This window comes from Cavia porcellus, unplaced genomic scaffold, assembly GCF_034190915.1.
Source record: "Cavia porcellus strain 051 isolate PalLab524CR breed Dunkin Hartley unplaced genomic scaffold, mCavPor4.1 scaffold_15, whole genome shotgun sequence".
Taxonomy (NCBI): domain Eukaryota; kingdom Metazoa; phylum Chordata; class Mammalia; order Rodentia; family Caviidae; genus Cavia; species Cavia porcellus.
The window spans coordinates 6,378,538-6,402,279 of record NW_026947498.1 but is presented as its reverse complement, the minus strand read 5'-3'; the positions used below and the strand labels follow the sequence as shown (position 1 = coordinate 6,402,279).

At 51.1% G+C, this 23,742-nt stretch overlaps 1 long non-coding RNA gene across 2 annotated transcripts; it reads left to right on the top strand.

Moving 5' to 3' along the window:
- Window positions 1-15,275: 15,275 nt before the first annotated feature.
- Window positions 15,276-23,053, top strand: LOC106026266 (uncharacterized). Of its 2 annotated transcripts, none has more exons than XR_001199874.3 (4): window positions 15,276-15,569; window positions 17,877-17,983; window positions 21,796-21,879; window positions 22,375-23,053. It is a non-coding gene; the product is annotated as an uncharacterized LOC106026266 (long non-coding RNA). The 2 variants fall into 2 exon arrangements; XR_010039301.1 differs by having other exon boundaries at window positions 17,877-18,065.
- Window positions 23,054-23,742: the final 689 nt, after the last annotated feature.

Here is a 23,742-nt window from a genome sequence, read left to right as displayed (position 1 = left end):
TAGTTTTCAGCAGAGTGGCTCCGCCTTTTCCGGTGGTAGAGACTTGGTGGGGTATAGAACAAGAATGGCAACTGCCAGACGCCTCCCCGTAGAAACAGGCCTACTGAGGAATAATCATTCCTACTAATAGGCGTGGATGTGGATTAGTTCCACAGCTCTCCGTACAAGAAAGCCTTGCACATGTTGCCCTTGCCTCTGCCTATTTGTTTTCGTATGGCTCAGGGTATTTAGAAGTGGAATTATAGAGGGGCCACGGGGCTTTAAACCAAGCTGTTAGATGCATGTTCATGTTAAGCTGCCTTACTGCTACTAAACAAAAACATCAACAAGGCATTGCTATCGTTCCCTGGGTGAGACCGAGGGCTCCTTGGGGTGGTTTATCCAAGTGCACCCGGCTGTTCGGCATAAGGGGCAGCGTTGAATCAGCATCTGACTCCAAATCCTTCACCACTAGCCACTGTGATTTTCCAAGAAAGGCCTAAGGAGAGCAAGACTCACGAACGGCTACTTCCTGACGGGCAGACGAATGGGATTCATGCAACAGCAGGGCGGGTGGGGCAAGAGTGAGGCAATGGAGAGGGCTGCCTTGTACATTTGAGGTTCAGCAAAGGGGAGCATGGTGGGCAAGAGAAGGGGCACAAGCAAGTCCACGTAGAGAAGCCCCCAGAAGGACCTGTCCCTCCTAGGGAGGTGGGGTTCTGCACCAGGTAAGTACATGGGGCAAAGTGAAGCTGAATGACCCCAGACTGCAGAGTATCCGGCTTCTGCTGAGTGAATGCTGTGTTTGAGGGGCAAGGATTCCCGAAAGCTGAATTGCCCCCTTGATGTGTGGAGGAGCCTTTATTGCTGCACGGTGATCGACTGTTGGAAGCTTGAGAAGTTGCCAGAATTTTCCTTCTCTATCCTTGAACTCCATTCACACCATTTGTTTCACAGTGGGCCAGACTCTTACAGAGAATTATAGCAAGGGAAAGGAATTATATTAAGGATGAAAAAGAGGATAAACTGTGGTTGGATCATTTTTTTACAGACTTGAGGATGCTGTCAATCATTTACCACCATTTATCTGAAAATCGGATTAAATGAACAAATTTACATAAAAAAGAAAACATAAAATTGATATAAAGTAAATAAAAAACCCGAGTTATCTGATAGGTATTAAATTAAATTAGCAGTCAAAACTCTTCCCTTACAGGAATCTATGAATTAGATGGGTTTATCAGTGAGACTGATCAAATATCCAAGGTCCAAATTCTCCCAAAAGTTGCAGAACATTAAAAGAGAGACACTTCCCAATATAATCTGTGAGACTAGCATGCCTTTGATAAGAACAGCACCAAAAAATGCCTGCCACACTTATAAATGCAAGATGCACAGATAGTAAACACTATATTAGCAAAGAGAATTCGGCCATGAATCAAAAAGTTCTACCACGATTATGTTAGAGTCACCAAAGTTGGACTATTAATATTGGAGCTTCAATTAATTTAACACCCAGATGATAGCATAGCAGAAAACTATGTGCCTAATAGACACAGAAAATGTAATTGAATATCAATATGTTATCAGTTACCACCAGAGTGATAATTGGGTAGAGTATGACTTCTTTAACCTGATAATGGCGTGTACCGGAAACATACAGCAGATGCCCACTGAAAGGTTTAAAACTGAGATCATTTTTTGAAATCAAGAATGCATAGAAAGATGACAACTATGTCATTTCTACTCAGTAGAATTTCAGAGATTTTCATCAGAGCACCAGACTAAGAAATAAAAACCATAACTATGGGAAAGAAACAAATCTTTCAAAATTCATGGAAAGTATGGATATACATATGAAAACAAAATTAATCTCTAGGTATTTTTTTTTACTTTTATAACAGTTACAGAAATAACTGTTGGAATAAGATTTCAGGTGGCCAATCTTCTTATAAATTATAGTAATAGGGATTAAGGTTAGGGTTAGGGTTAAGAATAACAGTATGGATGACTCAAAAAAGACAAACAGGCCAGTGGAAAAGAGAATCCATGAGCAAATCTAACATACATGGATACCCTTTATAATCAGAAATGGTACTGAAGACTGGGTCAGAAAGGGTATTTTTATAGTAAATGGAGCTATACAATCAGAAATCTTTATATTGGAAAAAATTTCACGTAGACTCCTACATTGTACCACACATAAAAGCCAAGTTATAATCATGGTTCAAGGCTTAAATATGTAAGGCTAATTAATTTACTAAGCTTTTCAAAGATGCTATAAGAAATCATCTTTATGACCTTAAAATATCAAAACATTTTTAAAAACTAGACATAGAAACTATAAAACAAATCAGTAGAGTTTATTGTTCTAAAATCAAGAATTTTTTATTAAAAGAGTGTGAAAAGATAAATCACAAACCGAGGGAGTTATTTGTAATCCATATCCCGTACAAAGCACCAAACAGGATGTGAAACTATGGTAAACCAGCAGGAAAAAATGAGCAGTAGAAAATCTGCAAAAGAACAGAACAGCCTCTCTCTCCAGAGTGCGGCCATGGTAGCCTGGAGGAATAAAGAATGCTGAAGCTCCTTGTAATTAAGGTCGTGTGAATGAAAGCCAAACTGATACCCATTTTGTACCTGTAGTATTGGCAAACATTAAAAAGCCCAACCCGAAGCTGTGACAGTAAAGACAAAGTGAAAGGGCTGTCCTGCCCTGTGAGGAGGACTGTGAGTGCAGTCCCTTAGGAGGAGTTCACCATTCATGGTGCAACGCGGGAGTGTCCGTCCCAAATCTTTTTTTAAAAGGTATTTGACTAGGACAATCTTCAGAAATCCACTGGGATGGTTAAGCTTGAATGTCAAGTTGATTGGACTGAGTATGTCCAGGAACTCAGTAAAGTACCCTTCTGGAGTGTCCAAGGGACTTTCCAGAGATGGATGGTAAGTGGTTATCAAACTGAGGGGGAAATGCAGACAGAACCCAGGCACAGACAGCACCATTCAGTAAGTCAGGGCCCGGGTGAAACCACAGCCAGCGAGTGAGGATGCCCTCTGTCACGAGCTCTCACGCTCTGCTTCCTGGTGGCCATAAGGTGAGCAGCTCTCCTCCGCCAGGCCCTTCCACTGTCCCTATCCCCCTTCAGGCCAGGCTGCCATGGACTGCCACCTCGGAAACCGTGATTCAAAACTAGCCTTCCCTCCTTTAGCTTGTTATTTGGTATTTTGTCACAGTGATGAAAACCTATCAAATCTGCTAAGACACAGTACGAGACTCTACAACATGCTTGTAATAAAAAGCAAACAACTCAAGAATCCACCCTCCTTAGGTTAGGTGAGCCCATTTGGGCCTCAACCAAATGGAAAGTGTGGAGCAGAGAATGAAACTCACAAACTTTCTGCTGCACCAAAGAAGCAAATAGCCATGAGAAACAAAAATGCAATAGACCACATATCCTCTGATTCTGTTTACTTAAATTTCAAAAGCAGATGAAGACAGATGAGATATTATTCAGGAATCACACAACAAGAGAGAAAGAAGAAGAGGAGGAGGAGGAGAAGGAGGAAGGGGAGGAGGAGGAGGAGGAAGAGGAGGAAGAAGAAGAAGAAAAAGAAGAAGAAGAAGGAAGAAGAAGAGGAACAACAACAACAACAACAACAACAACAACAAGAAGCGGCTACCAGGGAATGGTTACTTCTTGGCAGGAAGGCAAGAGACAGGATCATGAAAGGACAAACGGGCCAAGCAAGAGCCAGCAGCATCCTCCTTCCCCTTGGGGTGGGGCTGTCTTTATTTGCTATGCGCATGTTCATTTTACACTCACATGCACGCACGCACAGAAGTAATATGAAAGGACTAAGCAGGGACTAGACCTCTTCTCGCACTCACCAGGATTATCAGGTTCTGTCCTAGAGCCCCAATCTCCCAAATGAGTGTACAGTGGAGATTAAATAAAAAGAGACAAATTGTATGATTTTTAGGGCTCTGGGAGGGTCAAAACCCTTTGATTAAGCTCGAGGCTTCGAGGGTAAAGACAAAAGCTTCTCTGGATCAGTCCAGTTATATTAGGACCAAGGACAAAGGGCGGAGAAACTGAGGAAACTGCAGGCAATGAGCGGGACCCTGGGAGTCACTTCAAGGACGTCTCCAAGTCATGAATCAGGTCAATTTAGTAGCACTGTCTTATCATGAAAACATGGTAGAAGTGAGACTGTAGGAGTAATCTTTGCAGCTGCAGCCTACCTTGTTAACTGAGGTTGGAGGCAGAGTGTCCACAGCTGTGGCCTCATCTTGCCCTTTGAGGTCTCTCTGGCCTCACAGGCCACTACAGGCCTCAGCCAGGACCAGCGATTCATAGAGGTTCACTATGAATCAGCTCCCGTCGCCAGGCAAGGGGCCGGCTGAGGCCTAGGACAGACTGACAGATAAAAACAGAAAGCCAATTAGTAAAATTTAAATCCTGCTCAGAGCTGCTTCATAGTGGTCTCCAACACAGGAGTGTGCCAGGTTGCATCATGTGTGCTGCCTCCCGACTGCCATTTGAAGAGGACTCTAGGGGTCCCCCCTGGGGCGGCTGAGAGTGGGCTGTGGAATCCCCAGGAGGCTTTGCTTCCTCTACCAGGTGCACTGCGTGGGTTCATTATCGCTGAATGTCTGCATGGATTTCGAACTTTCCTGTGATTTCCTGCCTTGGGAAAAATGGAGCTTAGTACCCAATGTTTTGAGTACAGGCTGGATCTCATGGTCTTCTCCCAGGGAATGGACTGCAGCAGACGTGACAGCACATGACTTCTGAGACCAGGTCACAGGAAGCCACCAGGTGGGCTTCTCCCAGATTCCCTCACTGTGGGAGAAGCCAATGGCTGTGTCACAAGGACACAGCTCCAACAGCTGGCAGGATGTGGAACAAAATTATGCTGGGTAAGCCATTCCGCCAGCCCTGCCCAGCCTTCAGCCTTGATCTCACTGACCTCAGACTTGGTCTCTGTCCTAACTGCAACCTCACGAACCACTCTGGGTGACAAGCTGCTTCTAAACTGCTGACCCATGGAAACTGTGAAATAATAACTGTTTATTGTTTTGAGCCACTCAGTTTTGGGGAAAGTTGTTACACAGTGATGAATAGTTACCTGCTGACTAATACACTGCTTTCTCTGGACTTTTGCCTAAGAGTTCTGCCTAATCCAGACACTGCACAAGCCGCTTGAGTTGAGCAGAATGTTCCCACCCGGGGGCAGGGCCGGGGCCAGCCTCGCAGGCTAGGAGCCCTCGGGGCGGAGCTGATCTCGGTGCCCATCTGCAACACTGTTCCTTCCTTCCCTTCCAAAATCTGGCTGCTGAAGTCTGGCTGCTGATGCTCTTCTCTGATTGGATAACGCCAGCCTCTCCAGATTTCAAAAGATAATCGCCTCTGCTTACAGCCAGCTTCCAGGACAACAGAAAAGTGACTTCTCCTGGTGACAAATGTATCCCAGACAGACTTCCCAGAAGTCGGGCTCTGCAAAGCTCTGAAGCTCATCAGGCACATAGCAGATGGTAAATCAGGCCCGTTCGTTCATCACATCCTAGAATCTGCATATGCAAAGCAAAGATTCAGACCTGGGGGCAGTTGGAGCCCAGTTCCAAGTGCTAAAATCGCCCTCCGAGCAGGCCAGAGCTGTCTCCTATTGCCGATTTCCATCTCCTGCCACAGAGCCCCAGGTCCAGCGGGGGGCCCTGGTGCCTACAGCCTGGTGAGTTTGCCCCACTCGCTCCCTAGCAGGTTGTGTGTGCACCCGCTCATGAGCCATGGGGGAACCAGGCTGGGCTTCAGTAACCTCTGCTCGGCTGTGCCCACAAGGACGGGGTAGAGAGGGACAACAGAAACACACAACAGGTGTCCCGGACGTCCCCATGAGCTGCCTTGTGGCAAATGTGTCTACTGTCCCCACTGACTCTCGGGGGTGTGAAGAGCGTCACCTTGCTCTGTGCCCCAGGGGAAGGAGGACACAATCCCCGCCAGCACAAGGCTCCTGTGTGCAAGTTAGAAAGGGCAGTTGCTGTGTGGGGACAGAATCTCCGGGCAAGTGATTCTCGATCCTGTACCTGGCCCTGGTTAAACAGCCATAAGCCAGGTGGAAGGCTGGAGCCCTGGTTCCACGCCGGCCCCTGCCCCACTGCCTCAGCACCCATCCTCTCTGCAGGGCCGGGTCTTCAGGCCCAGTGATCCACTGGTCAGTGTGAAAGTGTCACGGTTGTTTCAGAAACTGGAACAAACCTGTGAGCTGGGCGAGAATCCTGCGTGTTGTCACCCTGGAGATCAAAAACGCACTCTCCTGATCTGGTGCCTACACGGCAGCCCAACGAGGTCCCCCAGGGCCTCAGTGACGATGCAGCAAGGTCACAGGACCCTGACCCCAGCTGCACCCTTTGAGAGCCATGTTCCAGGCCCCTGAGATCCTCATATGCCATGCGTGGGTCTATGGTGGACCCAGCTGAGGCTGCTCTGTCATCAATGTCCAGTCCCTTCCCATGGAGGGGGCTGAGGGGTTTCCAGGGACTTTCTATCCCGGAAGCTTGCGGTCACCACGTAGGCAGCTCCTCATGCAGGCTGCGTGGTCTCGTCCCTGCTGGCCTCTCCCTCCTCTCCCTCACTTTCCCTCGCCCCTCTCCTGTCCACCCCTCAAGCCCACAGCTCCACACACTTGTGTGCACACCACTGATCCCTGCTCCTGGCTGACTCTTCCCCGGGCCTGCCTGCGGCTTCTTGTGAAGCAGGCGTCTGGTTAGGCAATGGAAGGTCGAGGCTGCAGCTCTGAACTTCCTGGGGTTTCTCACCCTCAGCGCTGCTGATCTTGGGGCTGGATGTTCCGGGCCTAGGGGGCCCATGCACCTGCATCCTGCCACCACCCATGCCATGCTGGTCCTACCCACCTAGGCCTGACAGCCCGGAGCAGCCCCGCCCCCTCCCAATGATCATTTAAATCTCACTGTCTGTCCTGGATCCTGTGCTTAACACTGAGCCCATCCTTGGCCAAAGAAATGGAGCAGATCACGGGGTCAGGCCCCGCATCCTAAGATTAGGGTCTGGCTCGGCCACCCTCAAGCCTTGCTGGTTGAGGGACTCACTGCTCCCATGGGAAGAGGCAGCAGTGGCTATGAGGGTGTGTAGGGGGTCCCTCCAGAAGGGTCCTCCTTGCTACGTACCCCCTTATGGCAGCCGGCCCTGAGGCCACTTCATGCCGATGTCTTGGGGACCCTCAGGTGCTAGGAAAATGCAGATTATTCCAGGTTTTAGGACAGGACAGAGATCCGTTAACAGGGGGTGGGCATTCTCTGAATTGCAGAGAAAACACTGTGTGTGTGTGTGTGTGTGTGTGTGTGTGTGTGTGTGTGTGTTAGAGACTTGGTCCCTTGTGCACCTGCCCCTGTGGTCAGCTTTGTACTTCCTAAAGCTTTTAATGGGATTGAGAACAGGTCCAGCAGGAGCCATTCCAGCTGTGAACTGATACCCTGCGTGACTGCCCGAATCTGCTGGTTTGAGTACAATTTCTGTACATCAGTTCCACAATGTACTTTTGGGTAATCTAATGATTAATTTAGATCAACCCAAAAGTTCTCTGTGATCACGTCGGTGAAGGCGCTCAGGATGATTTCTAATAAAGCTAGGAAATCGAGACGAGGTGGTGCTGACCTTGATGCCAGGCTCCTTAGTGAGGTGCTCTTGACAGTGGCCCTCACGCAGGAGCCCTGGTTAGGAAGCTAATGAGCGTTTGCTGCCCGGCTTCTGTTCCAAAGGGCTGAGGAGAGGCAGGAACCGGGTCCACGCAGCTGTCTTTAAAGAGGCAGCCCCGTGGCATGGGACCTTATGCAAGACAAAGGACGTGGTTGGTGTGGTTTACATCTAGGTGTCCCCAATGCCTCATGCACTCACGGGAAGAGTTTCTGGAAGATGATTGGATTCCAGGGGCTCATAGCGAACGTTCTGGTAGTCGGCGGGGCCTGGTCGGAAGAGGCGGTCCCGGGGGCGTGGCCTGGAAGGGCTCCTCTCCCTCCCCCTCCTCCCTCCTCTCTTTGTCCTGTCCTCCATGCGGTGAGCAGCTTGTCCTCTGCCACACTGCCCTGCCCTGGAGCCAACCATGGACTGAAAGGTGAACCAAAATAAGCCAGTCTTTCTTTAGGTCATGGGTGAGGTTATTTTGTCCCAGTGACCAAGAAAGTGACTAAGACAGAAGGGCCAGATACCAAGGCTCCACTACGACTTCGGAACCCAGGTGCCACTTGGACGGGCTCCGTGACGCTTTCAGAAAGTCTTGAGGGGGTGAGGGGGCTCACCTGAAAGTGTGGCTGGCTTCTTCCGATGTGATGGTGTGGGGGCGACGCCCACTCCTGCAAGGAAGACTTGAGGTTTCCTCTGCACTGGATTTTCTATGATGCTATCTCTACCCCTGTGCATGTGTGAGGACTGTGTTAGGAAGTCGCCAAGCTATCAGGCCAGCACTTCTATGACTGACACTTATGCTAAGGTCCCTGTGGCTGGAGATGTGGCTTCATTTCCTCTTGCTCGGCCTCCCGAGATAACCTCTTATCTCCTCTCTCCTCCCTTTCCTGAGTCCCTGTTGAGCTCCCTTCCTGGTTCCTCTCTCTCCATCCATGAAAAGTGTCCAGGAGAGAGGGGGGATGTGTGGCCTTGCACAGTCCCCGTGGCACCCAGGAGGCCTGAGGAAACCCAGGCTCACGTCCCGTAGCACTCCCAGAGTGCTCGTGGCAGGGTGCAGCTGGAGGCAGCCCTGGGGCGGCGCCCAGGCAGGGAAGCAGAGGGCTCCAGAGGATGGGGAGCAGCTGGCTGCAGGCTGGGGCACTTCCAGGGGTGCAGGTGCCCAGGGGGCCAGCCGAGGCCAGGCAGGGCTGTGAATAGAGGACCTGGCCAGGAGCCAGGGAAGCAAGGGCAGCCTCAGGAACAGAGCACTGGGCACACTTCACGCTTTTCCTGGAGAGGTGAGCTGGGTAAGGCTGGGTCACAAGGCAGTCATCTAGGACAATGAGGCCACTGTGGGTCAGGCGACAAGGACTGAGGCCGGACAGGAAAGGGCTGATGGCCCTTGCGGGACACAGGTCTTGGGGCTCCTGAACCAGGGATGAAGAGGGCTTTGCAGAGAGGCTTCCAAGCAGAGGGCGGGTACCAACGTGCTCATGATGGGAGGGGATGCTGGTGGTAGAGAGGGGCCGCAGAGTTGGGGGGAGCTGGGGCGGGCTGGAGACCCCTGCACTGCCACCCCCAGCTTCCTCACCCGCACACCTGCCCCCCACAGCTGCTCAGAGCTTGGTCTGCCCCGTGCACCTGCTCAGGCCCCAGGACGCTGCTCTGTCTACACCCTTCCCCTGCAGCCCCAGGCAGCCCCACAGCTCCACCACTGCCCGAGTGTCCCCAGGCTGTCAAAGGGAAGGCCCAGTCTTTCCCCACGGGTTCCTATCTACTTGGACATCACACAATGTCTGAAACTCAGCAAATCCCAGACTAATACTGTGCATCGGATTCAAATCTGGTTGGCTCTGTGTTTCAGGAAGTATGAAAACCAGCCCCTCCTCCCCTCCTCCACTGGTGCCTCTGCCTTCTCTGCAACCTCTGTATCACTCAGTTCTGCAGCAGAAACAAACATCCCCCCCCCCAATCTCAGAGGCTTGTGACAACAAACATTCGCTTCTCACCCACCCTGCGTCAGAGGCTGTGCTCAGCTGCTGTGGTTCTGTTCTGGGCACTTTCTGAGTCTCGGGCCTGGGCTGCAGAGAAGCTTGTCAAACATCCTTTCTTGTGAAAAGGTAAAAAAAATGCAGGCACCATCCAGGCAGTGGGCCCAAAGCTGCTTCTTATGACTCCAGAGCCAAAGCCAATCACACAGTGAACAGCCCGGTGGGCAGAGGGGCCGTGCCCTGTCTTCGGGCAGCGGTCAGGGCACGCAGAATCCTGCAGCCATCTCAGACAATGAGTGCGGCCTCTCTCTTCCCAGACTGACTGGAACTTGTGTCACTTGCTTAATTCTTTTTAATATTAATTTTAATTTTTGCCTGGATAACTGGATTTCAAAATTTAAAAATCAGAACACACTGCTGTGTGATTACAGTGCAAAATCTCACCCCTGTCTCCATATTCCCAGAGCTGTGTGTCTCAGCTATTATTTCACTGTATCCTTCTAGTGCTTTAAAATGTTTTTTCAAGAAAATGTGAAAACAAAGCCCTATTGTCTTTCACATCTTGTACAAACAATATGCACACTGCTGTCTCTTGCTTTTTCCATGTAACTCAGAGACTTTGCACAGCAATAGAAAGTTGCCAGTTTCGTTTTCAGGGCTGCATAGTATTCCATTACTTATATATGCCCTATTTTGTGGAACTTGTCCCTTGTTGATGGGCTTGTTTTGATTGTTTCTAATCTGTTAATTATCCAAACACTATGGCAGTAACTATGGATAGATGGTGGAGAATTAGCAGAAGCTACAAGTGGGCCAATGAGTCATAATTAAAAGAAAAATCTTAAATGTACTCAGGACATTAGTTTCTGTGCTAAATAAGTAAAAGCCCTGGTGGGTTTGGACCTGTCGGGGAGCTGAGAGCTGGTGGGGGGCACTCTGATCTGCCTGCTTGAGGCGGGACCCAGGATGCAGGGCTGAGGGTGAAGAGGGACAGTAGGGGTGTGGAAGGGGAGACCTTTCTGAGTTTAGGGGTGTGGAGGGGAGGAGAGCAGCCAGGAGAGGGGAAGGACTTCAGAAGATGGCAGCTGTGCTGGCCTTGGGCAGGTCCTGCTAATACAGGCCGCTTTAGTTTTGGAGGGCGGGGACCCAGTGCTGGTCTGCAGCCTGTGACCTCGAAGGACAGCCTGACTAGGGCTGCCCGGCTGCCTGAGTGCACAGTGGAGGCCTCCGGTCCCCACCACAGGCGCCAGGCGTGTGCTGAGGCTCTGCGTTCTGCAGACCGAGAAGCCGAGAGAGGTTAGGCCGGTGCCTGGGCTGCACCGCCGGGCATGTGCGGGCTCACAGGCGAGACAGCTGCCTCCAGCCAGAGCTGTCCCTTTCTGCCGCTCTCAGGCCAGCTCACACCGGGCCCTTCCTTCCTGCGCGCCCCTGGCCCATGTCCTCCAGCTTCTCTGAACCCACCCACCCTGTTCTGCTGTGACCCAGCTCCCCCGGGGAATCCGGGTGCTCAGGGGACCGGGGCTGCCTTGCCCTCGCTGGGGCAGGAGCTGCAGCGGCCAGGGGAGAGTGCGCATGGCTGCTCCAGGACCTTGTCCTGGTCGGCCTTCTCTGTGGGCCCGAGGGCACAGCCTCTCTAGACTGGGGGAGAGGGCACTTCGTTTGCTAAGGCAGCTTCGGCCACCAGGACCTCGGGCCTGAGGCTTCTCAGGACGTAGGTCACAGCAGGCCAGGGGGCTCCGAGTGTGTGCTGTGTGCAGAGATACGTGTGTATGTGTGTGTGTGTGTGTGTGTGTACTGCGTGCGCATCGTGTGCACTACAGTCTCAAAGCTGTAATTCTTTGAAACCACCTCTCGGTGTCTCTGGGTGGCGAAGAGTTTGCAGGCTTGCAGCCACTGGTCCTCCGGACAGGAGAGGGGCCCCTAGGGAGGCCAGGGCATCCCAGCACTAAGACCGCAGCGGCCCCGGCCCGCGCCCGCCCGTCGGGGAGGAGGGAGTGTCCGGCTCCACCAGGTGGCGCTAGAGCCCCGCGCATCCGCGCCTCAGACCGGGCGGGCGCCCAAGGATCCAGGCTCCTATGCGCCAGCTTCGGCCCTCAGTCCTCCGTCTTCCTGTCTGCAAGGCTCTGCTTCTTTCTGGAGTCATGTAAAGAGCTGAGCTCCGAACCCCTGCACAGACTTTCTCTCTCCGAAAAGGCCTCCCTGGACTTTAAGCCTCTCTCCTTCCCCTGAATTCTGCAGGCTCAGAGCTTCGGGGGCAGCAACCATGGTCCAGGCTCCGGCTATTTCAGTGGCTCTGCCCTGCTCTGTACCGGGTCCCAGCCAGGGAGAGAAGACCCCTCCCCTCCCCCAGCTTCCCCTCCCCCAGCTCCCCCCCCCACCCCCCCCCCGCTGTGCAGTGCTGGCCACTGAACTGAGGGCCCCGACACAGGCCAGTGCTCCACCACTGAGCTCCAGCTCAGCTCTTTTTCCTTCCTTTCTTCTTGCTTTTAATTTTTGTGTGGTTGAACCCAGGACCTTCTCACTGAGCACATTCCCATTCTTTTTTATTTTTTTATTTGGAGGCCAGGTCTCCCTAAGAGTTACCCAGGCTGACTCTAACTTGTGATCCTCCTGCCTCAGCTTCCCAGAGTGCAGGAATTACCAGTGTGCATCCCTGCACCCACCTGGCGTCAGCCTGCTTTAGGTGCTGCTTTCTCAGTGAGGGGTCTGGAGGTCTCTCCAAAGGGTAGTCCTACTTTCTGAATGTGTCATTCTGCCCAGCCCTGGAAGGAAGGATTTCCTAAATGACTCTGTCTTCTCTTCTAAGGCAGAGGTCCCTTCCTTCCTTCCTTCTTCCCTCTCTTCCTCCCTCCTTCCTTCCTTGCCACATCCTAACCCAGTCCTGTAGCACGCCAGGAAGAAGCAGCCTGGGTCTTGCCGGCCCCCCAGACCTGAGCCTCGGGGATCCCGGCTCGCCGCAGATGGCGTCAATACCGCTGTCCGCCGACAGGAGGCGCCAATGTCCCCGAAACCTGGGTGGCTGATGCTTCACTGCTGATGGGATTCCTATCTTGTTTGCAGCTGTGGCTTCAAAGCACCACCCCCTCTTTTCCCAGGTGTGGGGGAGGGCAGCTCAGGGAGGGCAGTGGGCTTGCAGGGGGTCCACTCATGCCCTCTAGAGTTGGGGAAGCCTGGTGCCGACCAGCTCCCAGTGCACTCGCGGGCCCAGCTAACTGTGCTCCCTGCTCCAGAGGAAAAATGGGAGCAGGCAGGGTGCTGATCTGCTTTGTTAGCCTGTTTTTCTCCCGCAGGGAGCCCATCGGGTCCAGGAGGGTGGGACTCGTGTTGTGATAACGGCCCCTCCTCCAGGGTTCGCTGGGGTGATCCCAACTCCTGAGGGCAGTGGGGCCCACAGGACCCAGGGCCCACTCTCACCAGTGGCTCTTAGGGGCCCTTGCTCGAATCAAGTCAGGGTGACTAAGGCGAGTGGAAAGGCAGAGCTATGCATCAGGGCCACTTGTTAGGTGACCCCTCAGTAAATGGTGACTGTATCATTTCCCATCACTGTAACAAAATACCTGGGCCCAATATTTTGTAAAGGAAAAATGCTGGTTTAGCCCACAGTTTTGGAGGCTAAAATTCCAAAGAGCCTGGGCAGGTCCTCTGAGGGCCCACTTGGCTGAGACAGGAAGTCCCAGGGAACACTGGGGAAGGGCGTACTCGGTTCCTTACGATACTCTCTTGGAAGATGAACTAAGGTCCAAGAAGAAAATCATCAGTGCTTAACAAGGGCCATGTGACTTTCCCATAAGGCCCCACCGGTTAACAATTCCACACCCATTTCAGCGCTGCTACACTGAGGGCCCAGTTCCTGACACTGTGTCCATGCCTGATATGTGCCCTTCAGGCTGGACATGAACCAACTCTCCTGGTACCTACAGTCTGTGTCAGTATTAGTTACTTATCTATTTGTAGGACAAAATACCTCATTGCCCTCAACTGAAAGGAGGAGAGATTGGTTTGGCTCATGGTTTCCGTAGGGTCAATCCATGGTTTCTGTCTCCAGGACACAAACAGCATGGCAAAGGGGCATAGAGGAAGACAGATGTTTGACCCATGGTAGCTGGGGAGTAGGGTGCATGTGTGACAAAAGCACAGGGACACAGAAAGAAAGAAATAGAGGACGGGATGTGAATGAGAATAAATGGGGACAAGAACGTACCACCCTCTAGGTCACATCCCCAGTGACCCAACTCCAGTCTCATAGCTTATTCAGCCTTGAGCTCATCAGTGGATTAATCCACCATGAATATAGTGCCCCCGTGACCCAGTCATCTTCCAAGGAGCCCAGATCTTGAATTCGTGAGGCTTTTGGGGGGACATTTTCAATCTAACCCATAATAATCTCCAATGCTCCAGATATGAGATTAAGTTTTTACAAAGTGTTGGGCAGCCACAGAGGTAACTCTGGACTCATCTGAATTTCCAGGGTCGGAGCCTGGGCTGACCCAGAATCATCCAGATTCTGACCCACACTGAAGTGTGAGAACCAGCACCCCAAGGCCACACCCCCCTTGGTGGGTTGGCTTTCTCAGTGAGAGACGCACTCCTTATGACCTCTCTGTCGGCTCAGGCTTTGGCTTACGATCTCCAATCTCTGCATCTCTCTCCCACCTCTTCAGTGTGTCCTTCACGCCTACAGTGGGCTCATCTTGCTCACCAGATCTCTCTTATTTCCTGCCTCACTCGTACAGCTTCTTTGCATCTCAACCACTGCAAAAAATCCAAACTCATCTCTGCCAAAGAACTGCCAGGATTCGCCTGCCCCTCGCTGGCACTGTAGCTGTGTGCAGCTCCACACTGCGTCCCCCACGTGATGAGCTCTGCCACGACTCTGTGTCTCCGGTGCCCTCCTGTTTGCTTGCACCTGGGAAGTCACCTGTCTGGAGTCTCTTAGTCTCAGTTCTCCCTGCAGAGGGTCCCATCCTTCGGGACCTACATGGCTGACTTCCCATGAACTAGAGATGTCTCTGCATGGCTGGGATGTCTTCACATTCACGGCTGGGGTCTTACACATCTGGGGACACCCAGAGTCTGGGCCAGTCTCAGATACATGGCAGATCCACAGGCTGCTGAGCTGAGGAAATGAGTGATCCACTGAATGGATGGATGGATGGATGGATGGATGGATGGACAGATGGATAGATGAATGTTACAACATATTCTTCAGGAATTTAAGACCCTGCCTCACCAGCAAAGGTAACTAAGTAAGATAAGCCTTAAGCCCCACATATAAAACCAAATGTACTCTACCCTCAGTTGACCTTTCCCAGAATAATTAGAGGGTAACCCACTCATGACACCATGTAGTGTGACCACAGTGTGGATGGGGGAATCGCTAAGCAACTGTTCTTAAGAATTTCTAGGGTTATTTTTTGGGTCTACCCGTAGTAAGTAGGCTGTTTATGCTTTTCTGCTCTGCAGTTTAGCTCTGAAACCATCTTCAAGGTCAAGTGAGACACCCTGGCCGTGGGCTGGCACAGAAGGGACTTCCTTTGTTAGAAGAGCGTGAAGATCAATCTGCAGGCTGTCTGTGGGCACACGTCAGAGAGCTGAGAAGCATTCCTCTCCAGGGAGTGTGGGCGACGGCGAGCAGGCCAGGCAGATTCTCCTATTTCATTGTGTAGTGCAGCCAGGCCCAGAAGCCAGGCCTCCCCACCCTCCATGTAAATAACCGCCTCGGGCTCCACCTCGGGGTTACCGTGGTAACCGCTGCAGCGGGGCTTCCTGGGCTGGCGCCCCTCCACCACCACCGCAGCCCGCTGCCTCGCGTGTTCTCCAGGTAACCTGCAAACGCGGCCCACTGTACTTCCTGCGCCCACAGCCAGAGACCAGCGGAGCAGGCGGGAGTCATTGTTTCCATCGCTGTGCGAGAACGGTATTTTTTTCTTCCTTAAACCACATCTCTCCAGCTCTCCCCTCGGAAAACAAACCCAAACTGCGAATATGTTTTCTTTAAAAACCTCAGTCAAATATCTTGGCAGGTTTGGCATTTTCTTTTAGCAGATTCCAGGAAACGGGTGCAGGAGTGCCTCATGACGCCCTGGCCTGCGGTCTCCAGACGACCCTCCCGTCCTGGCGGAGGGCAGCTAGGGGTCAGGTGCAAGGCTGAGTTGTGTCCTGTCGCCTTTTCCCCTGGTACACACACAAGTGTGTGTTCAGAGTCACTGATTTGCTCTTTCCTGTAAAGAAAACGAATGTTTCCTTATAGACTGATTGTGCATAGATGCTTCCTCACTCTCTGGGACCTTGTTTGTAGGACCTTGAAGGTCTTAGCAAAGGCACTAGGCTTATTCCTGGGGGCTGCTGGTGCCAGGACCACAGAGGAGGAGGCAGACTCACTGGTGGAGGACTCCCTCCCTCCTGAGAGCCTCTCTCCTAATCTGGCACCGGTATGTTGCCCAAGTGCCATGGTTAACTGTAATGGAGTCGACCTGATTGGTTTAAGTTGCGGCCAGGAAGTTTTAAAGCTCTCCTCTGGGCAGCCATGGCCGCATGATCTTGAGTCCATATCTGGTCCCTTGCCCCGTCCTCTCTGGTGCTGTCCCCTGCTCTGCTTCTCAGTTATGATGAACTAAAGAGCTTTGCTCCTCCACGTCCTCCTGCCGTGATGTTCGTGGATGCTGACCATGGACTGCATCCCCTGTATTGTGAGCCAATTAAACCTTTCTGGTGAGTATCAGTTGTTGGGTCCCAGCTGCTGGGAAAGTTGATGAATACACTAAGGTTTCGTAGCCAGAAACCTGCAATATCCAGGAATTCTACTTTTCTTCAAACCATTGGTCTATGGTATCAGGATCTAAGGGACATAGCTATGCCGTCCCCTCTCCGACTTTGCATGTGACTTTACATGTGATACACCTCCAGTGCCCCCGACAGCAGCAGCCTATGTGGCTTGGTCTTCCGTTTTGTTTATCCTCCCTAAAGTGGCCACGTCTCACAAACCCACCATCTTCTGTACGGGTTGAATTTCTGAAGTCCTCAGCAAAGCAAATTCCTGAACAGAGGCAAGAATCCTTCACCACCTTCTCAAGAAAAGACTCAAGAATGACAGGAGGTCACTCCCTCCTGGGGGGTAACTAGAAGGGGTTTCTACAGGTGCAGGGACCTGGGCATGGGCTTGACAACCCAGGAGCAATCGTCTCCTGGTTACCACTAGGGTAACGCTGATTGCCATTGCTGGGAGGACCGCATGTGTGTTCTCATTGAATCTTCTCAGATAGAAAAACTGAGGTTTAGCAAGAGTCATGAGTTATACAAGATGTAATCTCAAGACTCGTGAGCAGTAGGGTTTGGAGTCTGAACTCTCTGCTGTGGACCTCCCCACAGCCTGTGCACAGCAGAGCCGATACAAGTCCCATCATTACTGGGTGCTAACGTCCTGGCTGAGGAGGGCCAGGGACTCTCCTGGCCCCAGGAGTCCTCAAGGGAGCCAGCAGTGCCTCCCATGGTGTGTATTAATAACTGCTATGTATTAATATAATCCAGCAGGAAGAGGCAAAATCCTGTGACAGAATAAAGCCATGCCTTGTAACAAAAGTCAGACACAAAGATGTCACTAAGGGGGGTTGGTGCTCCGTAGGAGCCAACGAACCCATGGTCCCCAGCCTCCTGTCTTATGACATAAAATCCTGACTATCTTCCATCACCTTACATCTTGGGGAGTGTCACCCTTGGCGTCACTGCCACCCCAGCAATGTCCCTGACTGACCCTGCTTCCCCATATCCCTGTGACCAATATGCAACCAAGTTCTGTCTTCTTTTTACCTTCTACATGGTACAAAAGGCATTCAATTGTCTCCAGCAGCTCTGCTGCTACCTGAACTTGTAGATTGAAATAGCTGCCCATCTGGTCTACCCAGACCACAGTGTTGTTAACACAGGTGACTCTGCAGCCAGCAGGCTTGGCGGGAACATCGTCTGCTTGTTCCGGGTTTCCAGCTGCTTCTTTACAACAAGGGTCATCACAGTGCCTGTTGAATGGGGTGCTTCTATCGCACTTAAGCACTCTGAATGTATCGGGGACCTAGTGCATCAATCAGTGCCAACAACCATCAGTGCTCCCCAGCTGCCGGGAGTGAAGAACTTGGCTCCTCCGTGCATTCCACTGTATGCCCCTGCCGTCCACTCTCCTCTGTAGCCAGCTCGATTGCCTGACCACTCTGCTAAACCCTTCTCTCCACAGCTTTCCGACCTATAAAGACGCTAACATGAGACCCTTAGCATCCCTGAAGGTGAAGGTGATCGTAAATGGACCTCCTGCCACCCTTGAGCCTGGGAGGACGGAGCAAGGTCTGTGACACACTCGAGGACACTGGCAGATTCACAGCAGAACTGGGGAACATGCGGGTCCCGCTTATGCTTCGGGGAGGAGGTCAGTTGGGGAAGAGCATTCCTTTGAGAGACGGTTTACTGTGCAGCTCTCTGGAGTCTGCTGTTGTCCACTGCTTGGTTCATGCTCTAATACTTGGGAATCACATACTTTCCTCTCAGAGCCATAAAGGAACAGCGCTGACTTTGCCACAACCCCAAGAGAGGCGGAAAGGACAGGCATCAGGAAAAGTTGACTTAATGTGTCATCATTGTCCCCAGCAGGGTGACTTACAATCATTTCCTTTTTTGCCTCCGGAAAAACAGGCTCCAGTTTCAGCCTGGTGGAGCCCTGGCTGGCTGTCACCTTCCCCCGCCCTCTGCTCCCTGCACAGTGGCCAGGGATGTCTACGAATCCTTGCCACAGGCTATGCTTTGCAGACAGTCTGAGGGGCCATTCTGCTGGGCCAGAGATGGGGTTAAGCTTCCCGCCTGTAGACGCAAGATCACATCAGCCCCCAGGACCTGGCAGCCTCCTTGACACAAGGCTGCTCTTTTCATCTCCTGCCTTTTCTTTCCTGTCAGTGGGCTCTTAACCTCTCTTGGTACTGCAACTCTCTTGCTTTGGGACCTGCACCAATGTAGGGACCATTCAACCCAAGTGAGTCTGGCACAGGTGCAGTGCAAACAGGGTCCCTTGTGAATCAAGCACCTGGTTCCGGTGACGGAACTGGCTGGAACTGGGATTGCTTTGAAAGACATCACCTGCTTCTTTGCTGTCCCCGGGGGCTGGGGCTGGCTGGGTCATGGCAAGGACGTTGTCTAGAGTCACACAGAGGCCAACATGTTGTCAACACTCAGCAACTGAGTAAATACTCGGCTTGCTCACGCCTCCTTGGCTGTGCTCGGCTTGGTGACAGAAGGAGAGTTGTGGGACAGCAACTGACAGTTATGTCAGCACAGATGACTGCTCGGTCTGGGCAGCTGAGGCTCAGGGTCTGCAGAGCCAGGCTGTTTGTTCCCCACGGGAAGGGATGCTTGTCACCCACACCAACTGCTGTCAGTTGCATGGAGCCCTTGTATTTGACTGCGCTGAGTTGAAGGGCGGGACTCTTTGGTTATCATAATACAGGAAAGACAGGGCCAGAAGATGATTTCATAGCTGAGTGACTGAGTATGGGGCTGGTTCTGTAGACTTCCTACACCCCCGCCCTCCTCTAGTGGATGTGACAGTTTCGGGGCTCACCTGGGGCCAGAGCCCTTCAGTTAGAATTGTAAATGTGTTGCAGGCGATGAATCCAGCAATCAGGAAAATGAAAAAGAGTAGAGACCTAGATCTTCTGTGATGTCGGGACCTCCTGGGTTCCCCCCTGAATTTTCAGTCCTCCTTGGAGATCACGTAGGGAACAAAGTCTAGCCAAGGAGATCTAACTCGTTTTCTAAGAGCAGGTGGGGACACGGGTGGTGAGTGAGCAATAATCTTTGGGGACACAACTTGGTGATAAGGAGCTGAAGGTTCCTCTTGGGCAAAAGACCCGGCCCTCTGCTCTCGGAGCTTTTCCAAGGCTGGTTCATGAGAGAGAGAGCGGGGAGCAAGTCAGATAGGGCATGGAGGACCCGCACCCCAAATCAAAAATGTTCTCTTAAGGCTCCTGAGCTCAGCGAAGTGACTGAGACTCACCACTGCTCTAACACAGGAATGGGACAGTGTGGGAGCCATGTGACTGCTGTGACTTCATGTCTCTGCCCTTGCCTGGGGCTTGCTGCCTTGGCCCTTAGCCTAAGCTTTGCCCGCACGCCCCTGGCAGAAGTTCTGGTGATCATATGAGGCCTGGTTTCCTTCAAGATGAAAACAGTGGTATTGGTCAGCCAACAGATGATGGCCAGGACTTGACATCACTGTGCCCAGCACTGGGAAACTCCCTCTGGAGGCAAACCAACAGGGTCCTCGGGGGAAAAGAATGGAGCCTTGTGGTGAGGAACCTGCCACTCTGGGCAAAAATAGAGCTGTAGGAAAGCAAAAGTGCAACTGCCAGGAACTAGGTCTCCTGACAACCACCAGGGAAGGTGCCAGCCTGGAACTTGGGTCAGGAAGCCAAGCACACGGGAGGCCCTGGGCTGGGAGGACAGTGTGGGACGGGCGAGAAGATGCAGAGCCCAGGCCTGGGTTCTCTGCTCTTCCCTCGGAAAGGGCAGGTTATCTGACAGCTCTATGTGCTTGTCTGAGGGTGACCCCAATACCAGAAGTACGGAATCTACCGGAAGGACCTAGAGTACGTGGCTGCCATGTTGGGGGTGGAGACAGTGTCCTTCCCCTGAAATGTGAAGCGTGGCCCTTACATATTTCCATTTTCTTGTTCCCTGCCTCTTTCCCCTTATATATTAATTTCTTGAAAGTGTGGGTAGGGGCTGGGCATTTAGCTCAGCGGCATAAGCACCTGCCTTGCAAGCAGGTGATCATGAGTTCAATCCCCGGTACCGATAAAAAGAAAAAAAAAAATGTAAAAAAGAAAGCGTGGGTAGGTGCGATGAGTATTTATTTTTCTATTGATCTTCTTCGTATAAACCTTAAAAGAATGAGGGAAAATCCCATCTGTCCTGGTCGATGTTTTATAAATTTTCACGATACAGTTTCATCATAAGCTTATAAAAGTATATTTTTGAAACACAAGACAGATCTTCCACAGAGGATTATATCGTAATTGATGATAGTTAGAATAAACACACTCTGAGCCAATAAAATAGATTCTAACATGTTGGTTGAAAGATACACTGACTTTAAAAGGATTCTTTGACAACTCTTGTCTTCACATTTTGTCTAATATGTCGCAAAGAATTTGTTAGTCGCACAAAGCACCCTATTGACCTTTATAAGAACAAATGGTGCTAACGAAACTGCTTTGGCTGTTCTACAATCAGAATGTCACAAGACGGGTCCTGATACATTTTTGGTTTCAAAAATCAAGCTTCATTATGAACAAAAATATCAGGAAAAGACAGACTAGAAGCTCCTTGCTTGACTGCTGGTAACAATCTCCCTGAGAGGCACCGCGTAGGGTCCTTTATGTTGTGGATGTAGGTCAGCCAAGGACACTGAGCCTGGGTGACATTCAGAGCAGGTGTGGGGCCAGGAAGGAGGACAGTTCTTGATGTGAGCTCACAGCTGTAAAGAGGTGAGGAAGCCAGGCATTGGCAGAGCAAGGAACTGCTCCATCATGCACACAGTGGAGACTTGGATTGATTCTTCATATTCACTAAATGTCTCAAAATGAAAAAGGGCACTGGACGTATAAAATACAGTCCTCCCATCACCACATTTATGTTTTTGTTTTCTGTCTTTTCAGTTGCAATCAGTCAACTGCAATCTAAAAATATCCAGTGGAAAATTCCAGAAATAAATAAATTATTAGTTCTAAATTGTGAACATTTTGAGCAACAGGATGAAATCGTGCTCCATCCTGCTCTATCCTACTTGGCACTTAAGCAGTTCCTTTGCCCAGAGTTTCCATGCTATATATGCTTCCTTCCCATTAGTCACTGAGCAGCTGCTGGCATTGTCGTAGCCACTGTTGGTTACTGAATTGCTTATGTTCAAGTAAGAAGATCAGTCGTAGCCAAACACTATGCCACAATGCCCATATCATTCACTTCACACACCTTAGGGCATAACGAATTCATCTTTCATCCTCACAAGAGGGGTAGGTATAGTACAATAAGATAGGTCAGAGAGAGAGAGAACATTCGTATAACTTTTATTATAGTACATTGTTGTGATTCCTTTCTTTCTTCTACAGATTAGGTCGTTGTCCTGCCAGTGGGTCCCTCCACTCTCCTGCTGGTCTCCTGCACAAGGTGCCTGCAGTTACTGAAAGCTACAGGTGACATTTTAGTACTAACCTCCATGTGTCCCTGGGAAACATTTCTTCACTCTGGGAACTGGAACCTCTAGATTCAGAAATCCTGAAACTTTACTCACATGAGCACACATTCTGTAAGAGGGTCCCTGGTAGGGATGGAAAATGGGGCCATTTCTATACCCAGCCTTTGCTCCTGGATCCACAGTACTCACAGTGGATACATCAGCATGTAGTGATCATTATTTTGTCTACCCTACAGCTGGCACGATGTCCTTCTCTATTGTCTGGGCAGCTTATAAACTTGCACCCAAATCCATCACTAGGAGATCATAGCTCTGTCTTTTCGGTGGGTGACTCCTTAGCAGGTGCTGTGTGTGATAGAACCAGGTGGTCTCACAGCCTTTGTGTCCCCTCATCTGGGGAGTGAACACTCAGTAGTTGTCAGATAGTGGTGCTGATGGAGACCCTGTGGGTAGCAAAGACAAACCCTGTGGCGTTAATTCTTGCTTCTTCCAGGATGAAGTTCTGGTCACTCAGGCAATGGGCAGCCCAGTTGACCCCATTCACCTCTGGCATCCAAGGTGTGGACATCCAGCAGAAGTACTAACTCCATTAGCTGTGGTGGGGGAACCCTGCTGCAAGCCCAGGGGTGCCTCTTTCCTCAAACTGGGCTATTGTCTCTGTGACCATGCTGTGTCAACAATGGTCAGTAAGTAGCTGGGTGTGTTTTGTCAATTTGTGCCTTTGTGCCTATTAAGGGCCACTTATGCACTCCTCAAAATTCATAAGTAGAAATTCTAGGCCTTAATGTGACTGTATTTTGAGGCAGGGCCTTACTGGGGACCTGGCCGAGATCCCCATTACCTGTCTGAGGGGTACAGTGAAGGACAGAATAAGGGACAGAGACACATTAATGATGCACGATGGGGGGCTGGGAGGTCAGTGCCTCAGGACGGGCAAAGACCCCGATCATACAAATCAGCCACTATTTCCTGGGTGTGGACAGTGCAAGGGGTGTGTGCAATGGTAGGAGGGGCGAGGACAAGACTCAGAGGGCAGTGACACTGCAGGCGATGGGTAACCCTGGACGACCCAAGAGGGTGGGGATGCACCTGTGCTAACAAGGACCTTGCTCTGGAGTGTTCTTTCTCATTTTAGTAGTTTTAGTTTAGTTTTAGTGGGTGGGAGAGGATGGCTTATCCCAAGAGTTAATGGGAAGTCTCCAAAGGGTGATACATAATCCTAAACCTCCATTCATCCCTCATCAAGGATGCAGAATTAGCTCTTGTGAATTCCTGGTCCAAACAGGCCTTTGGTTGAAGTGATAATTAAGATTAAATCAGGTCATAAGAGTGGGGCCCTAATGCACTAGGACTGATTTTGTCTTTTTAAGAGTGAAAATGTATCAGGGATGCGAATACCAGAGAAAAGGCCAGGTGAGGACACAGCAAGAGGGACCAAGCCGACTCAGAAGGGTCAGATGCATCCACTGGAGCCCTGAGCCCCTGCTATCATAATGCATCTGATCCTTCTGAGTCTGCGTGGTCCTGACCCCAAGTGACCATTCTTGTGTCGTGGTGGATTACTGCCGAGCTGTGCAGCTGTGTAACTTGAGGATCGCAGAGCTCAGCTTGCTGTTGAGCCGTGGTGTTACTAGATGCCTGGGGATGAGTCCTTCCATCTCCACTGGGACCCAGGAGCACATCGGGGTCTGCATTTGAATGTGTTTCTCTGAAGTCCATGGTTTTGCTCCAGAACCTAGGGGACTTCGTGGTGATCTTCTAGTGGGGCTCATCCAGAGGTCTCTATCCATCACGGATGCCTCTTCTAATGAGAGGGCCATCGCACTGCACACCAGTTAGGACAAGACTTCCACTGCTACCT